Consider the following 12860-nt stretch of genomic DNA (forward strand, 5'->3'; position numbering starts at 1 on the left):
ACCTTTCCCTCTATCGTCTTCTCGTCATGGTCCGCCTCATCTCTTCCTCTTCCCATATCTCTCCTGCCGACCGGCTCTCTCACATACACACTTCCCTGCACACACTTTTCTTCCCATATGCGCCTTCCGTCTTTCTGATTCCCCCTCTCTTTCCGTCTCGTTATGAAAAGTAGAGAGTGATGCAGTGAAGGTAAATGGGACATGTAATGAGCGAATTGAAGAGCGTTTAAAGCTAATGACCTATCTTACAGTTTAACACTTAGACAGGGGAGAGGGAAATAGGGAAACCTAGAGAGATGTATGGGACATATACTGTATATGTATAAACTCACTTGCCACTTTATTAGGTACACATGTTCAATTGCGTGTTAACACAAATAGCTAATCAGCCATTGCTGCAATTCAATGCATGTAGAGGAGATCAAGACAACTTGCTGAAGTTCAAACTGAGCATCAGAAGGAGGAAGGGGGATTCTTCAGGGGAAGAAAGAGGATTTAAGTGACTTTGAACGTGGTATGGTTGTTGGTGCCAGATGGGCTGGTCTGAGTATTTCAGAAACTGCTGATCTACTGGGATTTTCACCCATAACCATCTCTAGGGTTTACAGAGAATGGTCCAAAACAGAGAAAAAATATCCAGTGACCGGCAGTTGTGTTGTCTTGTTCATGTGAGAGGTCAGAGGAGAATGGGCAGACTGGTTGGAGATGATAGAAACAACCTTAACTCAAATAACCACTGGTTACAACCAACGAAGCAGAATACCATCTCTGAATGCACAACACGTCCATCCTTGGAGAAGATGGGCTACAGCAGCAGAAGACCACACCGGATGCCACTCCTGTCAGCTAAGAACAGGAAACTGAGACTACCGTTCACACAGGCTCAGCAAAACTGGACAATAGAAGATTGGAAAAACGTTGCCTGGTCTGACGAGTCTCGATTTCAGCTGTAATATTCAGACGGCAGGGTCAGAATTTGGCATAAACAACGTGAAAGCATTGATCCATCCTGCCTGGTATCAACGGTCCAGGCTGGTGGTGGTGGTGTGATGGTGTGGGGGATATTTTCTTGGCACACTTTGGGCCCCTTAGTACAAACTGAGCATGATTTAAATGCCACAGCCTACCTGAGTATTGTTGCTGACCATGTCCATCCCTTTATGACCACAGTGTACCATCTTCTGATGGCTACTTCCAGTAGGATATTGCACCATGTCACAAAGCTCAGATCATTTCAGACTGGTTTCTTGAACATGACAGTGAGTTCGCTGTACTCCAATGGCCTCCACAGTCACCAGATCTCAGTAAAATAGACCATCACATTTGGGATGTGGTGGAACAGGAGATTCTCATCATAGATGTGCAGCCGACAAATGTGCAGCAACTGTGTGATGCTGTCATGTCAATATGGACCAAAATCTCTGAGGAATGTCTGAGGAACACTTTGTTGAAAGTATGACACGAAGAATCAAGGCAGTTCTGAAGACAAAAGGGGGTCCAACCTTTTAATAGCAAAGTGTTCCTAATAAGTAGGTGGTGGGTGTATATACATTATATGATATAAAGTACAGGTGAAAAGGATATAACTACATAGGTGTAACCCCTCCCTGCACCTGTCACTCTAAGACAGGGTTAATATCAAACAGGAAATGAGGACCAACTCTAACTCTAGACTCGATGAGGAGACTACTGGTATCTACTCAACTAAATTTTGATTTAGATCTGTAATGTCTACCCCAAATAACACACAACAGACTGAAAGTTTAAAGGAGGTACATTAAACAAAGATCTTTCAACCACAATTGAACCCAAAATACAAAAAAAAATATATAAAATACAAGTAACAAAAACCTCTGAGATCTCAGGTACTGAAAAGCAAACTGTCCCAAAAGTTCAAATGAATAAAAAACTAGAAAAAAAAATGGAAAAATGGGCCCAAATAAATAAAATAAAACGAGTGCACTCAAAGTCCTACCGCCCTCTTTAACAGTGAACGTCCAATGGTAAGTATCACGGTGAAGATGAAGATGTGGATGGAGATATGGATGACCTCACGTCCAAGGGAAAGTAGCCACTGGGATGGAGATGGGGATGGATGACAGGGTAGGAACCAAGGACTGAGGACCCAGGCGAAGGACTCAAAAAAAAACCAGCCTACACAACCATGCAGGAAAATGATCTCATTTAGTCCATAATAAAAAGGTCAACTCGAATGTTAATAAATAAATGTATGTAATGTAAATGTAATGTATTACTTCTCAGTGTAAATTTCACTTTTCTTCTACTACCATTTTCCATGAATTTTTAATATCTATCATAACTCATAGTAACCAAAACATGAATTCACATAAAGATTTCAAAATAACTGTTTCCCTCCCTCTCTTTTTTAACATAACTCATATTATTCACATGAATTACATTAACTTTACTATTCACAACAGTACAAAACACCATTTTAACTCAACACACTCACTAGCTTAGCTGCATGAATTTTTTTCTGCCGAGGCCTAACACTGATTCAGCATTACATTAGCCTGCACCAAGCCTACTATCAAGAGTTTCACTCACAGTAATAAAAATAACAACACAAGATTCATAAAGCACAAAACATAGTCTTCTGACACTAATACATTACTCCAACCTGTTTCGAGTTTATCCCGACTGGTTGTAGAGAGAGTTCAAGGCTAACTTAAGTTATTTTCAGTGTTTAGCACTCTGATAGCAAATTAGCATGCTAATGTAAACATCGATCTTTACTCACCGGGAAATCAATTGTTTACACAGTTTACGTCGTCCTACTCGAACTCGCAGCTCGCTGACAGTCTCTTCTCGTTTAGTTTCATGACTTCTGAGTTTTTTATCATTTCAATTCTAACTTTTCCTCTTTTTTCTCTTCTCACATCTACACACGCACCATGCATCGGTCAGTGGACTTGCAAAGATTTTTGCTAAAGTACGATGCACACACCTGTCAGCTTTTGGCTCACTGAAAACAGCGCTCAACAACTGCCACCTCTGTTAAAGGGGCAGTAACACATATACAGTTTTTTTTTTTACAGGAGAAGATGTTTTTACTGCTCCACTCTTGTGAAAAATAGTCATGCATTTAATTTTGAGGGAAACATTTAGAACATAAATAGATCATATAAAAATACATTTCCAAAGCAACTACAATTAACTGGGGTTTAACTAACCCTGGTTACATCGGGAACACTGCAGCAGAGTATGAGAGGATGTGAAATATTAGATGACACACTTAACATCAAGTTACATTTAGGGAAATACTGACTGATTTAATGGCACATTAAATGTATGTGCAAGTACATGATAGCATTCAACCACAAACACAAACAAGAACTCATTTGCAATTGTTTATATTTGCATTCTCAGTGGCTATATGGAGGTTTAAAGTCATGCAGTGTGCCAGTCACAGAGACCAGAGTGGAATGCAGGGAAGATTTATATATCCGTGTTTGAAATATCTCAGGAGTCTTGCAGTGGATAGGATACATGACTGAAGTTAAGGGAGCATGAATCAGGACACACAGAGGTAGAACTGTGTGAGTACAGAAACAAAATGCTCCAGTCCCTGCCTGTCAGAGAACACTTCAGTAAATCGACGCTGTGCGCTTTCAACGGCTCTGGTGTGATCACCACTTTAAGCCGTGTTCACACTGTTTTTTTTTCTGTCTAAAGTGCAGAGAAAGCGGCCGCGGGGCAAACAGAGAATAGTGCTGTGCCTGGCATCTTTTTAAGCAGCTCAGTCCGACGTCTTGTAAAAGCATTCATGACGGCAACTGACTAAAAAAATGTGAAAAAATCAAACAAACAAAAAGAAGTGGGGATCGAAAGTATGTGCCGCTGACAACAACCACAAACAGGCTGGAAATGGGGGAAGCACATGTAGAAAGGCCAGTGGCCAATGCTTCTCTGATGCCTGCGTGTTGGGACTTTCTGGTCAGGAGTTGTACGTAGTGCAGTTTACAGATCGACACGTCGAGTCACTGTGATAACAAACAGCACAACATGCAGCTGAGGCTGAACTGGAACTACAGAAATAATGTGAATGTGAATGCTGCCTTAGGCAGATAGGAAGAGATCCCGCTAGGAAACGAGAGTGGCTGTGCTTAGTTAAAGCATGAAAATTCATAATTGGCGTCAAATTACCTCGAAAGATAAGCTGTTCTAATTCAGTTTTTGTTGAAAAAGACAGGTATCACCATTTCAATATGCTAATTAATCAATATCTATAATTAAATTTTAGAGGGATTCATTGCAACATGAGCATTATTGTGACCTTCAGCGGAAAGTTAAATTCTAGTCTGCATCCTTTTCTGCTTGTCGTCCTCTTTCACTGATCTCGTTGACCTCTGTTTCTCTTCAGTATCCAATAAAAACACGAAAAAATGACATGATATGCTGCATTAAATCTCACAGAATGTCCCACACTGGTTATGTCTATGCTGTATCTCACCATCTTTTGATTATTGTTGCATTTAATTCAGATTCAGAAAACTTTATTTGTCCTCAAGGGGCAATATAAAGCACAAGTGAGCAGCATGACATGTGAGTTCAAGACACTGATGTGATGTGATCTGATGTTCTGATATGAACTTGACTAAGAGTAAGAGATTATATATTTACATGGTACTGCAGAGGAAGTATAGGTAATATATATAATAAAAATAAACAAATAAATAATAAATGCTAAATCAAAATACAAGTAAATAAATAATAAAATAAAATAAAATCAAGCAAAACAACGGAAAGAAGATCCTGTATCCAGTGTTTCAGTGAAAAGGATAGATATAAACCACCAGGTCGACAGTGATGCATGCAGCATAATAGTTTGTACTCATCTGAGTCAGTATTGAAGCCCTCCACTCCACCACTCTAACAGTCAATGAGGGGCCTATCCAGTGGTATTGTCGGTCTGAACAAGGCCTTAATCAAGCCAGAGCATCAATCAAGACCAAATCCATCCTTTTACAACGGTCGCATTTCATCCAAATCAGAGACAAATCAAGTCACAAACAGACTTTCAAACATTTTTGCTGCGTTAACTTTGATTGGTAAAGGTTTCATTGAGGATGTGTGTGTGTGTGTGTGTGTGTGTGTGTGTGTGTGTGTGTGTGTGTGTGTGTGTGTGTGCGTGGTCTCAGAGAATACTCTAAAATGGCCTTGATTTGTTGTTGTTTGGACATTCATTTAGTTTCAGTCTTTGAGGATGGGGCGTAGGGAAGAAAGAAAAAGTGTCACTTTGGTATACATCCGAGATTGATGGTGAGATTGAGAATGTGTTAAAAAAAATGTAAAATCATATTTGTGGTGGGGAGAAATGAGTGACAGGAGTCCTGAAATCACTCAATGAACACTGACAGCAAGCTGCCAAAGGCGTCGAAAGAATTTGAAGGTAAAGAGAGACGAACTTCAATCTGCCTATAAATAACTGAGGACAGCAAAACAGACAGATGAGTGGCTGAAAAGCTAGACTGACAGCCAGACAGCCTTGATTCTTAATGTAATATAAATCCATTTTAGTTGTGTCTCGGTGCTAATCCCTTAGGTTCTCTCTGTCTTCTTTCCACCAATCTTTGGTGTTAAGCTCTGTTTTTTGGCGCTTGTCCATCAAGCATGTGCAATGCTGTGGCATGTTTCCACATTTTCTTCTGATGACATTTTAGTAGAAAAGCCAGCAAAAATCGGAAAGAAAACACGCCACTGCAAAAGAACCGCATGGAATCATGACTTTGAAAGAGAGTTTGCCAAAAATCTGCAAACAATCAACAGGTCAGAAAGTTTGAGGAGTCTCTCACGGCAGAGTCACCCTGCTGATGCAAGCGGACATTGGGTTACCTCTGGTCTCCATCTGGCTGACTCCACAGCGGAGAGAAAGAAGTTGCTGCAGTCAATATCTCTTTGTTTCTATCCATTCTTTCATTCTCTTATCCCTCCCTCTGTGACTTCTTCTCCTCTAACCATGGGCTGGGGTCATGAGGAAGCTCCCTGGGGAGAGTTAGCCCCAACACAGACAAGGGCATGGGTTGAGGATTTGTGCTCTGTGCCCAGTCTCCCCGTCTATTGCTCTGTTTCAGCACATCTATCTAGCCTTCCGTCCGAGGAAATTAAAGAGGACTGCCGAGGAGCTCGGAGCCCTGTCTGACTTAAGGGCATGGGAAAGGACTACGTATATGTAGAATGGATTATTTAGAAAGGACAGCACAGAAAGCAGTTTTAAAAGAGAGCTTATAGATGTGCCTCAGAGCACATAGATGCACCAGGTTATATGCAAATGCTGCTAATTATTAATGTCGACATGATTTACGTTTGCAAACTGACCATTGAAATTATGAGAAAATGTCTTTACACACCTTTAAGTCAGTAGTAGGCTTTTTAGTTACAAATACAACCAAAACATGTGATTTTTAAAAATGTGAACTCCTTAAATCCCTAGATCAACCCTCACAGCTGTGAGGAAATCAAATGCATTCAACTGGTCTATCCACCCTTGCATTCCTCTCTGGAGAAGGTACAAGCATGTTACAAACACACTATACACTATATAGAGCAAAAATCTCTTGATCTGGTGAGTTTAATACTTCTGCTCCTCTACAACTACTCCCTCCCTCAAGGGTTACTGTTAGGGAAAATATATGTTACAGTTGTGGTTTTTAATTCACATCCTTGTAACTACTAAGCTCAAGCAGTGTCACACGGGACTCTCAAACTTTTTCCAAAGTGAAGGTGTTCTTGTTCTCTGTCCTTGTATCCGTCCCTTTGTTTTTCAAGCAAAATTAAACCTGATCCCGTGGTGAGTTCAGCTCCTGAAAGTTTCTTCGGCGGAGGCAATTGGTCTGTCTTCCTGCTGTTGTTCTGTCCCTTTCATTATTAGTGTTTTTCAATCTTGGCCCTTGTGAATGCTGTATTTTTTTCCCCCCTTCCTTTTAAAAAGTTCTTTCTTGAGTAGATCCCCAAATGACAAATATCTCTTCATGGCCTGGGCACACTGTCCTACGTCACCTACACACCATTCATACACCTAACAACTTTTCTAACAACTAAAGTTGATGTAAAGGAAAGAAAATATAGGTAATTACCTAACTTTCTTTTTAAAGCAAAGTTTCCACTAAATTGTGCAAAAGAAGTAGTAGTTAATGACAAGGAGAGTAATAAATATGTGATTCTAAGCACATAGCAACTCATTATTCTGAATAATTAAATGGCCTGAAGTCAGAGGTTTAACAAATAATTCAGAGTGCCTTGAACCTTCACATTAGAGAAGTACGTATTTTGTGTTTCTGATTTAATTGAGGTTACAATCCTCAAATGCGTGGTAGAAACAACAATGGGATCTGAATGAGGCCTGCTTCCCACGCACATTTTGAAGGAGTCTCAGAGCAGAGTTGATCTACCCGGGTTTTCCTGTGAGCAGCCAGATGGAGGAGCATGGTGTGGGATGGCAAAGTACACACCTAATTAACTCCAAAAACTAAGAGAGTCCGCCCCTGGCATTTTTTTTTTTTTTTTTTTTTTTTGATTAAAAAGTTGGGGGTCGTGTCAAAGTAATTGGAAATCATTAAAATTTTGAATAAGCCACATTCCCTTTGAACTGTGCCTTTGGGAGAAGGTTCTCTTCACACTACGGTTTTCTTTCAAGAATAGCAGAACAGTGAGAGAGCCGTTTCTATGCTCATAGGGTCAAATTGAAGCAAGGATCAACTGGAAGTTTAGAAGGAAACAAAACAACTTTAGGCGTTGTTTTCATCCTTGTTCTCTTTTCTTCTCCTTGTTCTTTTCCCCCTTCCAGCAGTAATCACAGCAAGCAGCCCTGTCCTTAGAGGAATTTGAGTATTATTTGTCAACTGTGGTGTTGATCACAGTCCTTGTACTGATGGGTATAAAGTCAGTTTTGCACCAGAATCGTTCGTCGGCCTGCTGTGAAAATGGTTGACATTTATAGTACAGTAATACTTATCTATATTTTATATATGGATAACTTTCATTTGAATGTTGCAGCTGTTGTCTATCATCTGAACCGAAACTATTTGTGCTCCTTAAAAAACACTTTGCTGTCCTGCAATTGGATTTTGGGTGCATCCATCACCTTCCTTTCTCCTTGATACAACAAGGACAATCAGGCCCGCTCTCTTCTGTCTCCTATTGATTAGACACACAGGGAAATCATTGAGAACAAAGAGAGACAGAGGGAAAGCAAGCTGAATGGCAAGCAAGCATGGTTATGGGAACGATCCATAATGTATCTGGATTTCTGTGTGTGATTTGGTCTTGTCGTTATACTGTCATGTTGCACGAGTTGAAGCAGTTTCCCAGATAATGACAATGGGAACAAGTGTAGAAGTTTTTAAGGGGGCAGTTTAATGTGAAAATGATGTGACCGGTAGGAATGTTCTGATTAAATACCTTATTCCATATTACTAATACCATGGACTTCATCTCAAATGGACACATGGTGGAGCTGTCATCCAGTCGAGGTCACTGCTACCTTCTCCACTTGGAGCCTTGGATCCCACTTGGTTTGTTAGTTTAAATCCACAATCACATGTAAATATTTAAATCCCTAATGATTAGTCAAGGCTGAAGTGACAAAGCAATACATGGGCCAATATCTAGCAACCATTGGTGACATTACATATTTTCTGAATTTGCTTAAGCTTTAAAATGTCTTAGTTGCTGCTTGGCTACTTCTGAAAAATCAGATGTTATATGTATTTCCATTTTACAGCTGTTCCATGCATACTTATGGCACAAGTCATGAAATCCAGTACAACATAGGTATGATATAATTGTCAATTTTATATCTGCATAGATTTCCTTCAGTGACTGTGACCATCAGAAACGTCCTCTAGGGAGATTGGTTTAAAACGCTGCAGGAATAAAAGTGACTGTTTCTCAAACGAGGTACAAAAAACATCCCATTAAAGGGATTCTACTGAGGAATAAAATAATTTCTTCTTTATGATGAACAACAATTTTGCCAAAGAATTAAAAATAACTGTAGTGTGTGAGAAAAACAAAGAAAAAGATAAAGGCACACGCTGTTGAAAGATAAAGCGTAGATGTACAGAAGCTTTTAACAGACTGGGAAAAAAAACAACAACATTAATTTGAGTTTGAATGTTGCTGACATGTACGTCTTTCCTCTGTACTCTATCTTGTGGGAATCAGTTTATGAGTTTTGAACAAACAACATAGCTGCTGTCTGGATCTGATCTGAGGTAATATGATCAAGGTGGATGGAGATTCTTGTAGAAGGCAGGACACTGAAGCCAGAGACCATACTAAGCTACGTTTAAGCATATTGGCTAATCAGAAGGGTGTATTGTATGTAGGTTAGATGCTCTAATCAATCATTGTCAGACAAATGTCTGAATATATTAAACAATAGGCTGGGACAGGGGTGTCAAACATACAGCCCACCAGAGTATCTAATCTGGCCCGTGGCATGAATTTGAAAAGTGCAAAATATGGAAATTACATAGAAGACTATTGGCAAGTATATGGGATGTCATATGGTCAATGGTCATGGTTTTTGAACGCACTATAGTCTTGTGTTGTAAATAGTATGGACAGGTGTCAATCTGTTTGATGGGGTGGAGTTAAGTTGAGAGGAGAGAAATGGAGCAATAAAAGAAAGACACTGCTAAAACTTCCAGTCCAGTAAGTTACGTTTTAAGTTACCCACCTGCACGATTTCATGTATTTGTGCTGGAGAGACTGGAAGCTCAGTGCAGGAAATCTACATAATTGAAGCTAAAGCTGGCTAGCTCCTCATGCTAGCAGCATAAGAAACTTGTGCTTGGGAAACAATTATTGAACCAAGCTGCAGAGAACCTACTTGATGCTTATGAACAAGAATTTCATAAGCACAAAGTCATGAGACATTGTTAAAGGTGGAGTTTGACAGATTATATCTAACAGCATTCTGCATATCTTGTTTTGATATTTAATTCAGAGGGTAATTGTCAACATTATCACCTGAGACAACATTAGACCTCTTCTTCCTGGTATCTAATGGAGCAGTATCATTCAGCATTCATGCAGAGGTGGGCCTTTGAAGACCACATTTGACCCTGATTTCACCTGAGAATGTTTCCTTGATCTTGTCTGACTGGCTGAGTGAAAACCACATTCTTCTAAACCTCACCCAATTTAAATCGTGCGCTGAAGTTACCATATATGGTCCCTTGCCCCATGAGATTAATACCAATTATGTAATCCAAAATTCCCACACTTGGTAGTTGGAACTTGACAAGTTTGATTCACAAGTACTGACGCTGGAGGATAAAAAGATGCAGGATGGTCAATCTGTAAGTGGAAAAGCTGTGTATTTGATGATGTCCACAAAATGCATGCTCATGCTCATGGACTGCTGAGGGAGTGATGTTTGGTGGTGGTTGGAGAGCCCGTAGGTGTGGATTGGCAGCCATGTTTCAGCCTGCCCCACTCAGGTAGTTTACCACTAACAGGAGGTGATTGCGTGAGCGAATGAATAATGTATGCAATTGTTTTATATAGTGCTTTAGTGTTAGGTTTTCAAAGCGCTATATAAAACCAATGCATTATTATTGTTGGACTGCACCTGGCCATGTGTGTACTGTGTATTGGAGCAGAACTTTTTGCCTGCAACTGATTCCATTTAACAAGTCCACATGAGCACAAGTACAGACACAGTACAAGGCATAATGATATATAACAGCAGCTATAACAGCATTTTTTGGTTGCTTTACAGAGCTTTTGACATTGCCTAGTAGACGGTATCCATTGTTGTTGTGAAATGGTTTGTCTTTGCTGATTGTTGTTTATCTTGGTTTATCAACCGCTGTTTATCATTAGCTGCTGTTGTAGACATCTTGAGGGGGAATATGTGCAAGCAGCAACAACAAGTAAATATTCAACAGTCTTGCCATATTGCCACACATCTGTTCCTATTGTGTGGTGTGTGTGTGTGTGTGTGTGTGTGTGTGTGTGCGTGTGCGTGTGTGTGTGCGCGCGTGCGCGCGCGCTTAGCTCTGCCCTTGTTTGTTTGCATGCGTGAGCTGCAAAGATAGACAAATGTTAATATCAGATTTTGTGACAGAGCCAAATGTTCCAGTGTGGAAAAAGACTATTACAAACGGCTGGAGGCCGTTTTGGCAAGACACTGGAATCACAGCAGATAAATAACATTAGAAAATATTGGACCCGCACGCAAATAAATACACAGCGATATACAGATTCATGCACCTCAAGTGTGCACCGACACACGCACACAGACATGTACACAAGCTCTTCATCCAAACACAGCACCACGCTCTTGTATTATGAGAAAATCTGACTTCATGGTAGGAAATCAGGGGAATAAAGTAAAACGTAAACACCAGAGTACACAGTAAAATAGATTCACAAAGAGACCAGCCTTGGGACTCAAAAATATCACTATCCCTCGCGTAGCTGTAAAGTTAGAATTAAGATTTGAATAGGTTGCAAAATTTTTATTGGTATTAAATTCTTGGTTTAATCCCTCTGGTAGTGACTGGGGCGTCATATAGCATTCCCTTAGGGCACTGCATAGTTTAGTACCTGCTGATTCATGAATATTACTGTAGCCACTCAGTGCGTTGAGATGCGCACTAATATTCCAACATAATTTCAGTTAGGACAACATTATTCATTCGAGTAATTATTCAAATATGTGTAGAGTGCACCGAAAAGTAAATACACCAAATTTTAACTTCATGAAACACCATTTACAGAAGGAGTTAAAGGGACAGAAAGTGTTTGCAGTGTCACCTGCCCATGGAGAAATAGCTGGAATATTAGTGGAGTACTCACCACTTCCACCAAATGCATCTGAAAAGTCTGAATCATAATTGCTTCTCAGTATTATACTTAGCTAATTTCTCCACAATTTTGACTTTAAATGGACTCTAACGACTTTGAGTATGACATAAAAAGTGTAATTGAGTTTGAACTGGAACAAATTTGAATGATATTTTGATTGTTTTTATGAGTGGAGATGAAATTAAAATTGGTCGCAACAGCAGATTCTTTGTGAAAATATGTAATTTAGCCTAATGAATTCAGTGACCTTACAACATATTCTTAACAGGAGTTTAAGAGCAGGCGTTTAAATTTAAAGATACAGACCAATAGAGAACTGCAATCAAATGTTAAAATGTTAAACTATTCAATTTATTGGCAGATTTTATAACCTAATTTGAGAAATCTCACACAGCCCATATCCAGGTAACATTATTAAAGGACAGATTTTTAGCTGAGATGAGAGCAGAGAGAGGACTAGACTGAAATGGACAGAAGCCGCCTAAAAATCTAGCTTCAATCAGATGTGGCAGGGAATGATAGAGACTGAAATGAGAGCGAGAGGTAAGGGAAACAAGAGGAAGAAAAAGAGGTGGGATGGTGTTTACTCTAGGACTTCTTTGTAGCTGAGAGAAAGAATGAGCACAGCCTGAATCCAGCCAGGAGGTAAGGAACAAGGAGGAGGAATGAAAGAAACACTGGTAGGGGACTGTAGGGGGGCAGGCAATGAGGCAGAGAAATTGAGAAAAGCACAGAGTTGATCTTATGATTGTTGTTGACTTTGCTCAGGCTTTTGCTTCTCCCTTTCAAAGCAATCTCCTACCACCCTCACTTCCCCAGGCATTCTCTCCCCATCCCTTGGTCTGTCTCCACAAGCACTTGCTCTTTCATGTCTCCTCTTCCTGTCCACTAGAGGGAGAGTAAGAACTACACCAAACTATCTGTTCATCTACTGACTCCTGGCTTTCCTCCCTGCCTTCTCTGAATGTGCATTATTTGTCTTGATACATCAACTTTCTTCAGTCATTCATTTCCCTGTG

At 40.0% G+C, this 12860-nt stretch overlaps 1 protein-coding gene and 1 long non-coding RNA gene across 2 annotated transcripts in view; one reads left to right on the forward strand and one right to left on the reverse strand.

Moving 5' to 3' along the window:
- Positions 1-12860, forward strand: part of LOC125003765 (zeta-sarcoglycan) — a 314436-nt gene that overhangs the window by 272574 nt on the left and 29002 nt on the right. The gene's annotated exons all lie outside the window — the stretch shown is intronic.
- On the reverse strand, positions 1757-3030 carry LOC125003766. The gene is made up of 2 exons (XR_007112273.1): positions 2762-3030; positions 1757-2154 (listed from the first exon to the last, which is right to left on the reverse strand). It is a non-coding gene; the product is annotated as an uncharacterized LOC125003766 (long non-coding RNA).

The sequence above is a fragment of the Mugil cephalus genome, chromosome 2, assembly GCF_022458985.1.
Source record: "Mugil cephalus isolate CIBA_MC_2020 chromosome 2, CIBA_Mcephalus_1.1, whole genome shotgun sequence".
Classification (NCBI taxonomy): Eukaryota; Metazoa; Chordata; class Actinopteri; order Mugiliformes; family Mugilidae; genus Mugil; species Mugil cephalus.